Raw genomic sequence first — 17,415 nt, forward strand, 5'->3', positions numbered from 1 at the left:
TCGTAGAACTCTATGCGGGGCATAAGGCTAAATGCTCCGGAGGCCCATCAGTAGAAGAAAACACACCTCTGCTAACATATAAATGACTTCCCTGACCGAGAGCCACCCGAATGTCCATTCAATCTTGTTTGCAGTCAAGGAGCTCAAGTGTGCATACCATGCTTCCGTACAGTCCAGGAACTCATAACCCTCTATCCGTTTTTTATGTTTTTCAATGCATTCAAGACCGGTCATGCCACAATTCATGTATCCCAAACGGTGGCAAAGGTGTTCCTCCATATAGAGTTGTAAAAGCATATTGCATCCTTCAAAAAACTTCCCCCCTTTTCATCAGGCGGTTAGGGCTCGGTAAATTTCCGCCAAGATCATCGGTACAATGGTGCCAATTACCTTCTTGGTCATGAAGTCATCTATCCCCACAAGCCCCAACTCAATGTTCCCATCTTTTCTGGGACAAATCAAAACACCCAGGAACACCACTATAAAAGCTAATCCTCTCCGAGCTTCCCACTTATCTTTGTTTCCCGCGTGAATAAGACCGGTATCTAGCGTCTGAAAACCAAGGGGGTTACCATAACGTCGGTACAGAAAGTAGAAGGTACAAAATCCTTTTGCTAAATTTCCGTCTTGAACTTCCCGACTGATGCTTAATAGGTCCAAAAATCTGTGCGGAGTTACTGTTCTAGGTGCCACCGGGTATTGATTTCTAAGATTCCCATTAAAACCAGCATAGTCCGTTATCTCATCAAGCGTATGAGTTAGGTTAAAATCAGCAAAGTGGAACACATTATGTGCTGGGTCCCAGAATGGTATCAGGACCTCAATTATATCCTTCCTCGGCTTAATCTTCAAAAGCCCAACAAGACCACCCAAAGCTTTTGTCACAATTTTTCTGTTGTCCTCCCCCAAATAATGTCACCACATGTGTAGCTCTAACGGGATTTCTTCGCGGACTGAGAAAGGTTCATTTTGAATTGTGCTCATCCTGCACATTTATTTAAGGTGATTGATTAAAAGACTGTGATTTACTTTAACTCTAGAAAAAAACACTCATTTTCACAAAATTTTAAAACAAAACATTCTTGCGAATACAGCCCTTTAGCACCTTAAGATAATGATAAAAAGAACAATTTTAAGGACTGTTTTTTTAGTCAACCAAAGTTTTTCAGAAAAAAGCCTAAGTGGCTATTCTTGCAAAACGGCCTTCCGGCACCTTTTGGGGCATTTTTGGCTATTTTAGACAAGAATGGCGCCACCTTATTACTTATGACAAAATAATGACACTTCATTTATATATTTTTTAGGTTATTTTTACAAAAGTAGTTGGGCCCGATATGGGTTGCCTACGTATCCCACATCCGGTGAGAATCAAACTTGCGTAGTTCGGCCAATTTTGACGCAACAGAAAACACAAACTTTGAAATAGCTTTTTCTATTTTTTTCTTTTTTTTAGAAAAATCGATAGAGTTTTGGGGTATTTTGGACACCAGGTTTTTTCACAGGCGGGTAAATTCTTCTTTCTCTCCTCCATTTGGGTTTTCTCAATTTTTCCCTTATTCTAGACGCCGGTCGACATGCAGTCCGAATCAAATAAATGCGCAAGCAGCAAGAAAAAATGCATCGAGATGGTCTTTTGATTTCAGGTGCACCTGTCCTAGATGGACCCAACCCTTGTGTTGAGTCCCCAAAGTCAAAATGCACATGATGCAAACAAGCGTTCCTATTAGAGATCTCGCATGAGGCTATGTTATACTAAGTTTAAGAACCTTGATTTATTTGTTCTAGACCTGGCTTACCCGAGCGGACAGCTCGAGCCGGGGAGGGGGGCAGCGTATCGGGAATACAAAAGCTTCACCGGCTTTGTAACTTGTCCGAACCTCATTCTAAAATTGGAATATGACTCTAACAGAAGAGAAGTCACATAAAGTGCACACTTCCCAGATAATTTAGAACGAGGTTCAACAATATCAAAGCGGTAAAAAGCAACATTTAGCACATTAGGCCCAAACATGTAAATAAAATCAGATAGAAAATAAAGCCAAATATAACAATTATTCTAAGCTCGAATTCTTGAACCCCAATCCAGAAGTTCTGGGTTCTTATCCCCAGCAGAGTCGCCAGAGCTGTCACACCTCCTTTTTCCTACCCTCGGAAGGGGCATAAGGGAGTTTTTTCCAACTTAAAGTGACGATGGAGACATGATTGTTTATTTATTCAGAGTCGCCACTTGGGATAATTTATGGTGTCCCAAGTCACTGGTTCAAATCCCGAATCGAGAAAAGAATGACCCTATTTTATAGTCCGCGAACACAGAAATCCGGGTGAGGAATTCTGTTAACCCGGGAGAAGGTGTTAGGCATTTCCAGGTTCTGTTGTTTTAGCACGGTCGCTCAACTATTATTATTGGCCTAATTATCTGATTTTAAAACATTTTTAAAACCTATGTGCATTTTAACTTTAAAACTGCTTTTATTCATTTTTAAGAAGATTCAACGCTATTTAAAACACGCCTTGGACCACGCCACATGAAATGCATCTGCGGTCCGCGACATATTTTATCTAACGTTGTTGGGATTTGGATTTAGGTCACATGAAATGCACACCCGAGTTTAAGGAAATTAATTTAAATTACGCGCCTAAAACAACTACCCACTTTCAAATGTGCGAGGGCCATGGAAAATTCGCTAATGGCACGCCTCGAATTATAAAGGGTCAAAATTAATTACTCGAAGGCCATGAATTATCTAACTTTGTTTATGGCACACCTCGAGTCTAATCATAAAGGATTTCTTAATCTGATCTTTGGGGGCCATAGGCGATCTAATTAAAATGGCACGCCCCAATCCACTTAATTAAACATACAAGCTACCTTTATTTCATTTGCAAAATAATTGATGGCCAACAACGAAATAGAAATCCAAATATTTAAGCAATCAGTTGGTTTCGAATCACGCTAAACTTTAACAAGTTACACAAAGTGGCAAGGTTGAACCTAATTCGAATCCATGAATATCTCAAACACTGCGTGCCTTTAAATGACTTGCAGATCTAAGTCCAATTATGCCAAAAAGAGCTGCAGCATATAAGGCCCGACAGTGGCAGCACTGGTGAGGAAATTTGGGCTCGAGAATAAGCCCAGAAGTAGAGAACATTCAGCACATCCCATACAAAATCTGATTCATATAACACTTTTGAACAAAAACCATAGGTTTCAAATTATCTCTAAAGAAAACAAGATGTGAAAGAGTCGAAACTGAATCTGAAAATTCCTAAACCTGAAATCGAGCCCAAAAATCCATTTGAAAGCCTTTACGAATTCAAATTACTCGGACACAAGCAAAGGAAACCTGAATGTCAAAACTGATACCACTGAGCTACTCTATAGACCATGAGAAAACTGACCAACATAATAACCAGCTAATTGATAGGGAAAAACAGATCTTGAACCAAATATGCTAGAAGAAACAAAATGAATAAACTATTCTAATGAGCTTTCAACCATAACCATAGGCAGTACTTTTCAGAAAAATCCCACATAAGCCACATATCAAGCTAATGAAACTCATATTCCTCCACTTATGCATATTATCCTAAACATGAGCAACTCATAAACCATACACATGTGAACAACAAACCAACAAGAGGTGTTCTCCTGCAAATACCTCCAATTCGACAGTGTAACAAATTCCAAGTCCAACCTTAAGATGAAATGTAATATGAAGGATACGAACGAACACAACAAACCATAGATACATTAAATTACTACAAAAATTACTAAAAAACATAGCTAACATTCCATAGGAGGAGGCTAATATTCATTTTGAAATCTCCAATCAATTACAAAAGCTCCAAACTTGCATCTCATATATTCAGAGAATCCAAGAAGTACCTAGATGCAGGAATCAAAGCAAAAAAAATATGAGGAGATCTGTAGCAATAGAATAGTGCCAAGTAGCAACTCAACAACAGCAAACCCAACTTCCTTGAACCATTTTCGAACCCCAGATGAATCAGAGATTCCTTCAAAACATGAAGACCCCAAGAATTACAGGAAAAATTTCAATGTAACAGTAATTTTACGATATGTCTTTTTCTTCTGATTATTCAAACCCTTTCAGTATTTTTCAACTGTTTCCAATTTTCTCAAATCTGATCCCCCTTGAAATTTTAGGCAATAGGACCTTTATAGAGGGGTTTTAGGGCAGCAGTAATGATTTTGCTAATTATCATTTACCCCTTCCCCAAGTCCCTTTTGTTCATTTTAAACCCTGATTTAAAACCTATTTTTTTTAAGTCAGTCCCTTCCCCAATTTCCTGGAAGCTTCCCTAGGCAGTTACAAAAGATTCCCTCTACAAAAATACCTTAAGTACCTTTTTAAGTTCTGTTATTTACCCTCCAAGACAGTCACATGAGTCAGATTAACCCAAGCCCATGGGTCTGTATACTAACAGCCCAAACCTGCAATTTCAAACCAACACTCAATGGGTATTGAAGCTCACATGACCCAAACTGCTAAAAACAAACGATAAAAAAACAGGAAAGGGAACTAAACAAATTGCGGAGGACACAACAATTTAAACCAAGAGAACACTTAACCAATTTTAGCAGTATTTCGAATCCTATAAGCCAAACCGGATGAAACCAAACAGAAGAATCAAGCTATGAAATAAACAGTGAACAAAATGGCTTAGAAGCAGTTAACCTCAACTATATTCTCAAAATGAATTCAACGAAGATGCAATTAAATGGGAAGAGAAGAAATAGAGATAAAATAAAAAATAAAAGAAAAGAAAAAAACCTACTGTGATTATGAGAGACAACTGAGTGGCCTAGTAACGGGCATCTTTTAACAAACTTGGTGATCTAGGTCTCGCATGGGGCCGACGGGCTTTGAAATGAGACGAAATCCATGCTAATCGCTCGTTCTCAAGGAGAATAGTCGACTGGCATAAGCTTCGACTTATTAATGGCCCAAAAAAGCTGCTTCAACTCTGAAAGGGAGCAAGGTTAAGTTTCCGAGTTTCGATGCCAGATTTGGGATTTGGAGGCAAGGGTGGGGACTTTGGGAAAATTTGTATCAGATTTGTATTCTATGGGGTGTGGGGATTATGGAGGATGAATTTGGGGTTAAATGGGTGGCGTCGCCGATCGGAAATGGCGAAGAGATTGAGGCCGGCCCTAGGGTTTGCTGAGGAGGGTGAGAGACAAAAAGGAGTTAGAACTAGGCTGTCTCTGAGAATGCTTGGATAGTCTTAAACGAAAATGGAGAAGTGTTTTGGGCCGTTGGATGAAACGAGATGAAAGGCCAGGATTTGTTGAAGCTTGTTGAACTCAAAACAGCGCAGTTCTATTCCCATACTACATCGTTTCTAGGGTCTTGGGGGCTGAAGGCTTTGCGCCGAGTATGGGCGTGGTTCGGATGGGTTCAATGGAGATTGGATGGGCTGTAACAATGGTTTAGCCCAATTCTTAAAAGACAAGTCAATTTTTCAACTCCTTTTATTCTTAATTTCTTTTCTTTTAACCAAATTAATTTAACACCTAAATTAACTCTTAAACTAAAACGACCTACCAAATTAAACTAATCACTTAACACAGTATTTTCAAATATTAAATAAATCCTAAAGTAAAAGAAACTTCAAAATTTAAAGTTAAAAAAGAATTAAAAATGCAAAACGAGTCATTTTGTGGTTTTAATCATTTATATAAGACAACTAAATTGCTAATTAACCTAAAAATGTAGGATTAAATCCTAAATGCAAATGCGATGTATATTTTGTATTTTTTTTGTCATGAATAAAATAAACGAAACATGTACAAACAAACGCAAACAATTTAACAAAATGCTACAGACAATCTACGAAATTGCAAATAATGGGAAAATTTTATTTTCTTGAATTTATGGGAGTAATTCACATATGGCAAAAATCACATGCTCACAGTCAACACAAGAGTCTCAAGGTCACGACTTTCTCCATCCTAAACAGAACAACTTGTTTTTTATCATGATATCAAAGGCAAATGTGCTAGGCCAAGTGAAGCTTTGCTTGAGGTATCCTTAACTACAAACTACTAAAAACAAAAAGGAAAACGGACTCAAACCCTTAAAAAGGTTGTCACGCCATCCATCATTGGGAAGAGCCACCTGGTTCACACAACACTCCACCTTTGAAAAAAACCGTAGCATCAAGAAAACCAAAGTCTTATTGAAAACGTCCAAAACAAAACAAAAAGCTACGAACATAAATAAGAAGCTAAAAACGAAAAATTTTGTGGAAAATAGAATGAATATATACAAGAGGGGATTTGAATATACAACGGATGGGATGAATATATACAATGTGATATAGCTTTATATACAAACCCAAAGTAAAATAAAAGTGCAATAAATGTAACTAAATATTAAATTATATACAGACCAAAGAAGAAAAATCAAGAAAGCATAAAAATATATCAATATATATACAGTCATCCATCAAATGAATAGTAGGGCCTACCCCCTCAAATGAAAGCTGACATTGTCCCCAATGCCAACTAGTCTAAATAAACACCAAAAAGATAGAGAAAAAGGATATAGAAGACTCCCTAAGCCCTGTCTGTCTGCATAGGATCATGAGTGGTCCTTGGGTCCTTTGTGTGCTCGGGAACCTCAGACTGGTTCCTGGTGGTCTACTCCTTTGCTACTGGGACCTGGACCTAGACCTCGACAGGCTCTGGAATTGGTATATGCTATGGCTGACTAGAGGAAGTCTTCGGTGGGTCCACCAACTGAATGATAACATCATTAGCTCTAGGAATCCTCCTCAGAGGCCTCTGTGTCTGCTCCGGCTGTGGGTGAGCTACTGCCACTAGGTCATCAAGCAACAAGTCTAAAGGCAGTTGGTCTGCCTTCAGTCTATCAACATCTGCCCCCAGCACCTTCACGGACTCCTTAGAGGCCCATGTCTTCCGCAGCTTCTTATGCTCCTTAGCAAGCTCCTTGAGAGCCTTGCTATGTGAATCGACTACCTTTGAGAGCGCAGCCTGAGTATCGAGGATCTTCTTCTGGTTGTCAAGTATCTCTTTGAGCGCATCCTCTATTGACTGTGGCACCTGTGGAGTTGGGGGAACCGACTGAGCCTCAACAGTGGTAGTCAAAATGGACAACTTGGATGAGGCAGTTTGCATCCAGTTGTTGATACTCAAAAGTGCTTGGCTCAGATGGTGGGCAGTAATAGGATGGGCCCGGGTAGATGTGATCTTCGGGCTTGCTGATATGGATGGACCGGGAGAGATATCTGGAGATGTGGAGGTATGCTCAGCAGAAGACACTACCTCAACCGGCTCCTCAGACTGGCCAGTTGGAGCAGTAGCTGGTACTTTGTAGTTCTTGCTCTTGGGGTTGTCATCCCCCTTCATGCTATACCAGGAAAATGGGGTTGTCTCCTTGACCTTGATGTCATAGGGCCTTTTGTCCACATTTAAGTCAAAGAAGTACATTGTGAGGATACTGGGGAAAGGATAGTTCTGGGATGCTCCGCGCCCACAATAGAGATAATCCGGGACATCACATTCCCCACATCTATGGGTACCCCTCCATAATCGAAGCAACCAATACAGCCCGGTGGAGAGGAAGGGTGTTGTCATGAGTGGTAGGGTCCAACCGATTGCAAACAAAAGTCTCCCATCCCCTCCCTTCAAAGTCAAGGTCCTTCTCAAATATTTTGACCCCAGCAATCAACCAATCGGGGACGGTACCTGGGATTGCCAGGTACTGTGCAAGCCATGGACAGACCTCCTCACCCATCTCCATCTTCGCCATATACAGAGTCTTATCCTCCTCATTGAAGCCCAGATATTCATTAGTCGACTTCCCATCAAATAACGCCTTGAGGTTCCAAACCTTGGTCACTTTGGAGCCCTTTTTGATGTGGGCTACATTGCAATAAAACTCCTTGACCAAGTATTTGTTGGCATCTACACAAGCATCTAGGAAGTGCTCCCAGCCCACTCTAGTCCTGAACTGTCTCTACACATCAAGGTTGTAAGGTAGTAGGTCTCCATCTATGAAGCTCCTCTCCGGAATCAATTTTCTCACCGGCCACCACTCCCGAAACTTATGGTATGCTACCTCACTTACAAATCTATCTTCCCAAGCTTCGGGTATCCTAGTTCTAGCAACGCCTCACACTTGAGGCTCACCACCTTTAGCTACTCCCTCATCTCCCTGTATATCCTCCTCACCTTCTCCTACACCCTTCCCGGATAATGAAGCTGTGGGAGAAGTGGAGTATTCCCTACTACCTTCACCTGAGCCCTCAGACGACCCAGAAGAAATGTTCACTGATGCTTGCGCAGCGGAGGGAGAGGGAGGAATGTCTCTATGTCTGGCCCTCTCCGGATACGGGATGTATTCTGGGACTGAGTCCGAAGAGATCTCCCGAGAGGGCTCGTACTCACTCCCCGACATGTCAATGGCTCTGTCAGCCGCTTTTATGGCCTTCCTCATGTTATTGATGTTTTGCCTAGCTTGGGGAGTGAGTTTGACCATTTTCTGTTTCCCACCCCGGGAGGATTCACCTCTGCTGGGTAGTTTCGAGCCTTTTCCTCGTTATTTAACCATAGCTTGCAAGCACAATTAAATGAACTCGTTAATATCATTGTAGCAGTTGAAAGCAGTGTTACAGAATGAGTTGCAAATCAGGCATGAAGAATTGCAGACAGTTGCAGAAAACAGCCCAGTGCGGACAACACAAAATGGAGTGCAGCCGCACAGGGGTCAGTGCGGACCGCACAAAATTAACTACGGTCCGCACAGGGGTGGGGTACAGAATACCCACCCTCTGTATCGTGACAGTATGGACCGTACAAAACAATAGTGCGGCCGCACAGGGACCAGTGCGGACCGCACTGCCCAAAGTTCAGCTTCCCAGAAGTTCTTCAGTGCGGTCCGCACAAAATGGTACTGCGGACCGCACAAGGGCACCGCGGACCGCACTAAAACGACTACGGTCCGCATTGAGTGCCCAGATGTGGCACTAAGCTAGGGTTCATGAAATTTTTCTTTTAAGTCCAATTTTTGCACCTAATAGGTGTTGCTAAGTGATTACCCAATCCATTAAGCTAACTAATTCCGCTTGAATCAAAATTTAAACTAACCTAACTTAGCAGTTAAGAAAAAAAGGAAAGGAAGAAAAAATAGCAGCTAAGAAAATGAAAATTAAATGAAATTGATAAAATTAAACAAGTAAAAAGAAGATTGTGGTACCAGATTATGAGATGAATTGAAGCAAATAAGTTCCAACAAGTAATTAGGAGCAAGTAAGGGTAGTGAATAGTGATTATATCTCTGAGATTTCAAATTTGCGAAAATTGTAAAAGGGAGCCCTCAGGGTCTATTTATAGAAAAGCCCCTGGGGCCCATTCTCACAAACCAGTGCGGACCACACAAAATGGACCGCGGTCTGCACTACACAATTATGTTCAAACCTGAGAAGGTAATGCTCTGCGGGCCGCACAGAATGGACTACGGCCGCAGAGGTCCAGTGCGGACTGCACAAAATGTAGTGCAGCCGCACTGCAAACTTCTGAGAGGTCTCGATTCACCCTTTCACTAGTGCGGACCGCACAAAATGTAGTGTGGCCGCACTGGCAACTTTAGAGACCTGTGCATATTTTCACCTTGTCTTACTCTGCATCAACACAACCCTATAACATCTCACAACTAGTTAGTCCAAAAATCAGTCCTATACTACAAAGAAAATCAAAGAAAACAAGAGGAAAAACACATGGGTTGTCTCCCAAGAAGCGCCTAATTTAACATCGCGGCACGACGCAGGTTACCATCACATCATTTGAAGTGAAGAAGTGCCACCACGTGGCTATCATCAATTTTCCCAAGATAATGCTTGACCCAGTGCCCGTTAACTCTGAAGACTTCACCGTTATTATTTTTCAAATCAAGAGCACCAAAAGGGGTCACAAACACAACTTCATACGGTCCACTCCATTTGGATTTGAGCTTTCCCGGAAACAGACATAACCGGGAGTTGAACAAGAGAACTAAATCACCTACTTTGAACTCCTTTCCACGAGCATATTTGTCATGAAGGTAGTTCATCTTGTCCTTATATAAGGATGAATTGGAGTAGGCATGGAATCTAAATTCATCAAGTTCACTGAGCTGCTCTACACGAAGATTGGCTGCAATATCTCATTCAAGATTCAACTTCCTCAAAGCCCTTATGGCCTTGTGCTCTAACTCAACCGGAAGATGGCAAGCTTTCCTAAACACCAACCAATATGGAGACATACCAATCGGAGTTTTGTAAGCCGTCCGATAAGCCCATAGAGCGTCATCCAACTTTTTCGACCAATCGATCCTATTTGCATTGACCGTCTTTGACAATATGCTTTTGATTTCCCGATTGGAGACTTCCACTTGACCACTTTCTTGAGGGTGATAGGGGGTAGAAACTTTGTGATTGACACCGTACTTAGAAAGCAACGTGTCAAAAGATTTATTGTAAAAATGAGATCCCCATGACTAATAATCGCACGGGGAGTGCCAAACCTTGTGAAAAATGCTCTTCTTAAGAAATGCAACAACAATCCGGGCTTCATTGTTAAGCAAAGTCACGGCTTCAACTCATTTTGAGACATAGTCAACCGCCACGAGAATGTAAGTATTCCCACAAGAGTTAACAAATGGACCCATGAAATCAATGCCCCAAACATCAAAGATATCCACTTCAAGAATGGTATTAAGAGGCATCTCATCCCTTTTTGAAATTCCACCCGCTTTTGGAAATCGTCACACCTCTTCACAAAATCACCTGCATCTTTGAACAAGGTTGGCCAATAGAATCCACAACTAAGAACTTTCGAGGCGGTCCTCACCCCACCGTGATGGCCGCCATAGGGTGAAGAATGGCAAGCCTCTAAGATACTCAATTGTTCTTCCTCCGGGACACATCTATGAATCACACCATCCATGCAAATCTTGAACAAGTATGGCTCATCCTAATAGAAATCCAAACTATCCCACTTGAGCTTCTTCCTTTGGTTAGAAGAGAGCTCACACGGGATTATTCCAGACACAAAGTAATTGGCAACATCGGCAAACCATGGTATATCATTCATTGACACCGCAAGGAGTTGTTCGTTGGGAAATGAATCATGATCTCAAGGCCATCACAAGGCCTCCCCTCCTCCTCCAAACGGGACAAGTGGTCCGCCACTTAGTTCTCACTACCTTTCCGGTCCACAATTTCTAGATTAAACTCTTGAAGTAGTAACACCCATCGTATCAATCTCGCCTTGGAGTCTTTCTTTGTCATCAAGTACCTAAGAGCGGCATGATGAGTGTACACTATGACCTTGGCCCCCATAAGATATCGGCGAAACTTTTCCATTGCAAATACTATAGCCAACAACTCTTTTTCGGTAACCGTGTAGTTCCTTTGAGCCTCATTCATGGTCTTGCTTGTGTAGTACACCAGATGAAACATCTTGTTAACCTTTTGACCCAAGACAGCCCCAACCGCAATGTCACTTGCGTCATACATGAGCTCGAAAGGTAAGCTCCAATTTGGTACGGTAATGATTGGGGTAGTGGTCAACTTAAGCTTGAGAAGCTCAAATGCTTGCATACATCCCTCATCGAACACAAACTTTGCATCCTTTTCTAGTAGCTTGCACAAGGGGTTTACCACCTTTGAAAAATCTTTTATAAACCTCCGGTAGAACCCCGCGTGCCCAAGAAAACTCCTCACACCCTTGACGGAAATGGGGGGAGGAAGCCTTGAAATCACCTCTATCTTGACTTTGTCAACTTCAATTCTATGCTTTGAAATCTTGTGGCCCAACACTATGCCTTCCTCCACCATAAAGTGGCATTTTCCCCAATTAAGCACGAGATTGGTGTCTTCGCATCAGGCTAATACTCTATCCAAATTTCTCAAACACTCTTCAAAGGAATCACCAACCACACTAAAATCATCCATGAAGACCTCCAAGATATCTTCCACCATATCGGTGAAAATAGCCATCATGCATCGTTGGAAGGTCGCCGGAGCATTACACAACCCGAACGGCATCCTAGAGAAAGCAAATGTGTCATATGGACAAGTGAATGTGGTCTTTTCCTGATCTTCCAGAGCTATCAAGATTTGATTATACCCCAAGTATCCATCCAAAAAGCAATAAAAAGCACGCCCCGCAAGACGATCAAGCATTTGGTCAAGGAATGGCAATGGGAAATGATCCTTTTGGGTCACCTTGTTTAGCTTTCGGTAGTCCATACATACCTTCATCCGGTAACTATCCGAGTGGGAATAAGTTCATTGTTGTGATTTGTTACCACAGTCATACCACCTTTCTTTGGTACACATTGCACTGGAGAAGTCCATGAGCTATCGGAAATGAGGTACACAACATCGGCATCCAACCACTTGATTACTTCTTTCTTCACCACTTCTTGCATTGCCTCGTTCAATCTTATTTGATGCTCCAAGGAAGGCTTTGCATCATCCACCAAAATAAGTTTGTGCATATGGAATGCGGGGCTTATTCCTCGAATGTCAGCCAAAGTCCATCCAATTGCCCTTTTCCGCTTTTGAAGCACCGTCAAAGTGGCCTCAACCTGCAGGTTAGTTAGGTAAGAAGAAAGAATAGCTGGTAGAGTAGAATTTGAGCCTAAGAATTCATACCTGAGGTGTGGAGGAAGTGGTTTCAACTCCAATACCGGGGGTTCCTCAATTGATGGTTTTGTTGGTGGAGTTTTCCGGTTTTCAAGATCCAAAGACAATTTTCTAGGCTCATAAGAATAAGAGCCCATTCCATGTAAAGCATTCACGCACTCCACTCGGCTTGCATCCTTATTAACATCAAGATTTAACAATACGGCTTCTAATGGGTCCTCCACATTAATCATTGCACTAGTGTCATCAATTATCACTACTGTGACAAGGTCAACAAAAGAGCACACCTCGGTACTGTTGGGCTGCTTCATAGATTTGCATACATGAAAGATGACTTTTTCATCTCCCACTCGGAAAGTGAGCTCACCCGCTTCAACATCAACCAATGCCTTCCCCGTTGCAAGGAAAGGCCTTCCCTAGATAATAGGAACCTCATAGTCCACCTCACAATCTAGAATCACAAAGTCGGCCGGCAATATGAATTTGTCCACTCAGACAAGCACGTCATCAATAATTTCCAAAGGTCGCTTCATCGATCGATCCGCCATTTGAAGTCTCATTGAGGTTGGCCTAGGTTACCCGATATCCAAAGTTTTGAAAACCGAGTAAGGTATCAAATTGATACTAGCTCCCAAGTCACATAGAGCCTTGGCAAAATCTGCACTCCCAATGGTGCAAGGAATGGTGAAAGCACCGGGATTTTCAAGCTTCGGGGCCATTGAATGCACTATAGCACTAACTTGGTGAGTCATCTTTATAGTTTCACAATCCATAGAACACTTCTTTGTAACCAAGTCTTTCATGAATTTTGCATAACCCGACATTTGTTCAAGTGCCTCCACCAAAGGCACATTAATAGATGAGCTTTTCATCATGACAATGAACTTTTTAAACTGATTATCATCCTTCTGCTTCGCGAACCTTTGAGGATAAGGTGGAGGTGGCCTTGGCAAAGGAGCCTTGGCTTTTGGCACAACCGGCTCAAGCATGTCAATTATGTGTTTCCTAGACGAGTTCACATCATTTAGAGTTTCCACCTCGACTTCTTGAATATCAATCCTCACTTCATTGTTCACATTTTCATCAACCACATCTTCAACTACCAAAGGGACTTCGTCATCTTGCAACTCAACATCATCATCCACGACTTGCTTTTGCTTAGAGGCATTCACTTCACCGCCTCTCCCATTTCTTTTTGTAACCGCCATAACATGATTGTTCCCACCCTTTGGGTTCACTACCATATCACTTGGTAGAGCACCCTTCGGGCAAGTATTCAATGACTGAGAGATTTGGCCTAATTGCATCTCCAAGTTTCGGATAGAGGTATTGTGAGAAGCTAACTATGCATCAGAATCCGCATTCCTCTTCATCATCTGCTCAAACATCATTTCATTTCTACCCATATCATTACCCAAAGAACTAGGACCTTAAGATGGAAATGGTGGTGGATTGTTCGGTTGTTGGTACATTGGGGGCCTTTGAAAGCCTTGCCCCCGGTTTCCTTGGTTTCCATTGTTCCATACTCCTTGATTATTATTGTCACCCCAATTATTGTTATTACCATTCCAATTCCCTTGGTTGCCTTGATTGTTGTTCTGATTGCCCCAGTTGTTGTTTTGGTTGTTGTTCCCCCAATTGCCACTGTTTTGTTGTTGATTGCCCCAATTGCCTTGAGGTTTCCACTGTTGTTAGTTGGAAGAGTTTCCCCGTTGGCCTTGATAGTTGTTTACATATTGAACCTCTTTACTTTGGTCATCATAACCATCATTTTGAAAACCATCACATGCATCATCAAATTGCTCAGAATTCCCTTGATTTTGTTGCCTTCTTTTCCTTCTCTTGTTGACAAGAATATTAACACCCTCCATGGCATTCACTTGGCGAGGATTTTGGACTTGTTGTAACTGTGCCTTAGCCAATTGATTCATAGTAGTTGTCAACTCCACTATAGCTTGCCCATGGTTATGTAATTCCTTATGCAAATGAATCATCGTAGGGTCGCCTTGAGGTACATTGGCTCTATTTTGCCATGCAGAAGAAGTGTCGGCCATCTCATTAGTACATCATATGCCTCATCATATGACAACTTCATAAAGTTGCCCCGACAAGTTGGTTCACTATGCATTGATTTGTTGTATTGATGCACCGGTAGAAAGTTTGTTGGATCATAGCGTCGGTCATATCATTATTGGGGCATTCCTTCACCATCATTCTATACCGCTCCCAAATCTCATGCAAAGGTTCCGTGGGCTCTTGCTTGAAAGCCAATATCTCATCTTGAAGTGCCGCCATATGCCCGGGTGAAAAGAATTTAGAAATGAATTTATCTGCCAACTCATCTCAAGTCGTGATGGAATGGTTGGGGAGTCTCTTGAGCCAATCTAATGTCTTCCCCCGAAGTAAGCATGGGAAAAGTCTCAACCTAAGAGCATCTTCGGACACATTCATTTGTTTGCTCCCCCAGCATGTATCCACGAACCCCTTGAGATGTTTGTAGGCATTTTGATTCGCAGCGCCCGTGAAGTACCCACGATGCTCAAGTAAGGTCAACATCGCATTGGTTATCTGAAAGTTGCCCGCCCGGATTCTGGGTAGGACAATAGCTCTTGCATAACCCTGGTTTGGAATTACTCTGGGAGCCAGTCTTGGAGGTGGCAGAGAAGGGTCTGGAATATTGTCATTTGGATTAGCATTGGCATTGCGGCTTCTACATTGTCCTTGAGGTACAAGAGGCACCTCATCTTGCTCAACATCATCTACCTCCTCCCCTGCAATCACGTTTCCAAGAGGGTCATTAGCGTTGTTCAAAGCCATATTGGTACCTGAGTAGTGACACAAACAAGTAAGTAACAAAGAAGGAAAGAAGAACAATACACAAAACTAACTAAATAGATAGCCAAAACTGTTAACTCCCCGGCAACGGCGCCAAAAATGTGATCGCTGCCTATTCCGCACCACTAAAAAGTAGCGAGAGAGGGTCGCAATAGCTTTTACCCGATTTTGGGTCGGGAGCGATTTCCACCGAGAAGTAGAAGGGGAGTTGAGTATCTATTTAGGTTGGGATTGCGTATTGGTTCCAAATTGCCTTCTATTCATTTTTGGGTTTTCTTTTATAATTCTACTATTATCAAACTACAAATTATAATTGTAACTAGATTAAGCTAAGAGTAAAATGCTACAAGTTGTTCAAATATTCTAAAAGGCACTAGGGTAGTGACTTTCACCTAGGTGGCCAATTGACGGGTAATTGCGTCTAAGACACGATTGATATGATTGGGGAATATGTTATAACCGTTGCTCGATATTACCCATTCTCACACCTCTCGATAGAAAGAATGATTTTGCCCAATTGACTTTCTCAAGACCAATTGGGTATGCATATTTGCTCAAGCAACTAAGGTCCAAGTCGGGTATTGCTCTCTCTAGGTTTAACCCTTTAATAGGGACTACCAATTCTCTTGAGTCCATCCCAATTCCTTGTTGGATCAATTTCGGAGACTTAGGCTCTCTTTCTCAAGAAGAGCCCAAGTCAACTTAGCACAAACTAGTATTTGCAACCACTAATTAAGTAATTAAACCATGAAATTGACCCAAATAGCAAACACCCATAGTCAATCTAGCCCTGAATTGCAACACCCATCAATTACCCACACTAGGGTTGAGCCACAACCCTAGATAATGGGTCTAGCTACTCATACTTGAAGAGAAAAACAGAGAAATAGATGAAGATGAACACATATTAATTAATTGCTAAGCTAAATACAAAGATTCAATGATAAAAAGTAAGTAAAAATTCCCAAATTGGCTACAAGATATGTTCCCACGAGCGCAACAGCTATTCTAAAATGTCTTATACCCTAAAAATGGAAAAAGAATCTATTTATACTAAGCTGGAAAAACTGGACAAAATGCCCTTGCGGGGTTAGTGCGGACCGCATAAAATAGTGTGCGGCTGCACTAGGCTCTTGAACTTGAAAACTTGGCTCTCTAAACTCAGGCTCCATGGACCGCACAAGATGGATTGCGGCCGCGGAGGCTTCTAGTGCGGTCCACACAAACTGGACCGCGGACCGCACAGGCTTGAAAGCTCCAATCTTCACCCTCTCTGAACCTTTACTCTGTGGACCGCATAGAATGGTAGTGCGGCCGCATTGCCTTCAGTGCGGACCGCACAAAACCTTCTGCGGCCGCACTGCCTTGATGCCCGAAGTACCAACTCTCTGAGTCTCCCTAGTGCGATCGCACTGGGCCTGTTTTTCCTGAGTTTGTCTTGTCTTTGGTACTTGTGCAAGTTTCACTCCTTTTGAGCTGATCTTTGACATCTTATCACTTTATTGATCAAACCTGCAATCAAGCACAACTTATGAGCCTTTTGGGACTATTTGTATGAATTTATAATCAAAGCTAAGCAAGAAGGAGTATAAAATGCGTCAAAATTCCTAGTTATCAAGGGCCTATGTTGTGAGGAAACACTAATTGTGATTATGAGGCCGAGGACCTGAGATTTGTACACCACGATGTGGCTGGTTGATATGAGGTCGAGAGCCTAGTGATGATGTCATGAGATGGCTTGATATTGTGCTTGGGCCGTAAGGGGCCCCTCCAGGAGTCTGCACACCCCTAATGAGCGCGGGTACCCATTGTGATGTGAGATATAGCCCCTCCGAGGGGCAATCCTTTATTTTCTTATTTGTCTTATTTGTCTGTCATTTACCTGCTTAATTGTTAAAA

This window comes from Nicotiana tabacum, chromosome 18 (genome assembly GCF_000715075.1).
Source record: "Nicotiana tabacum cultivar K326 chromosome 18, ASM71507v2, whole genome shotgun sequence".
Taxonomy (NCBI): Eukaryota; Viridiplantae; Streptophyta; class Magnoliopsida; order Solanales; family Solanaceae; genus Nicotiana; species Nicotiana tabacum.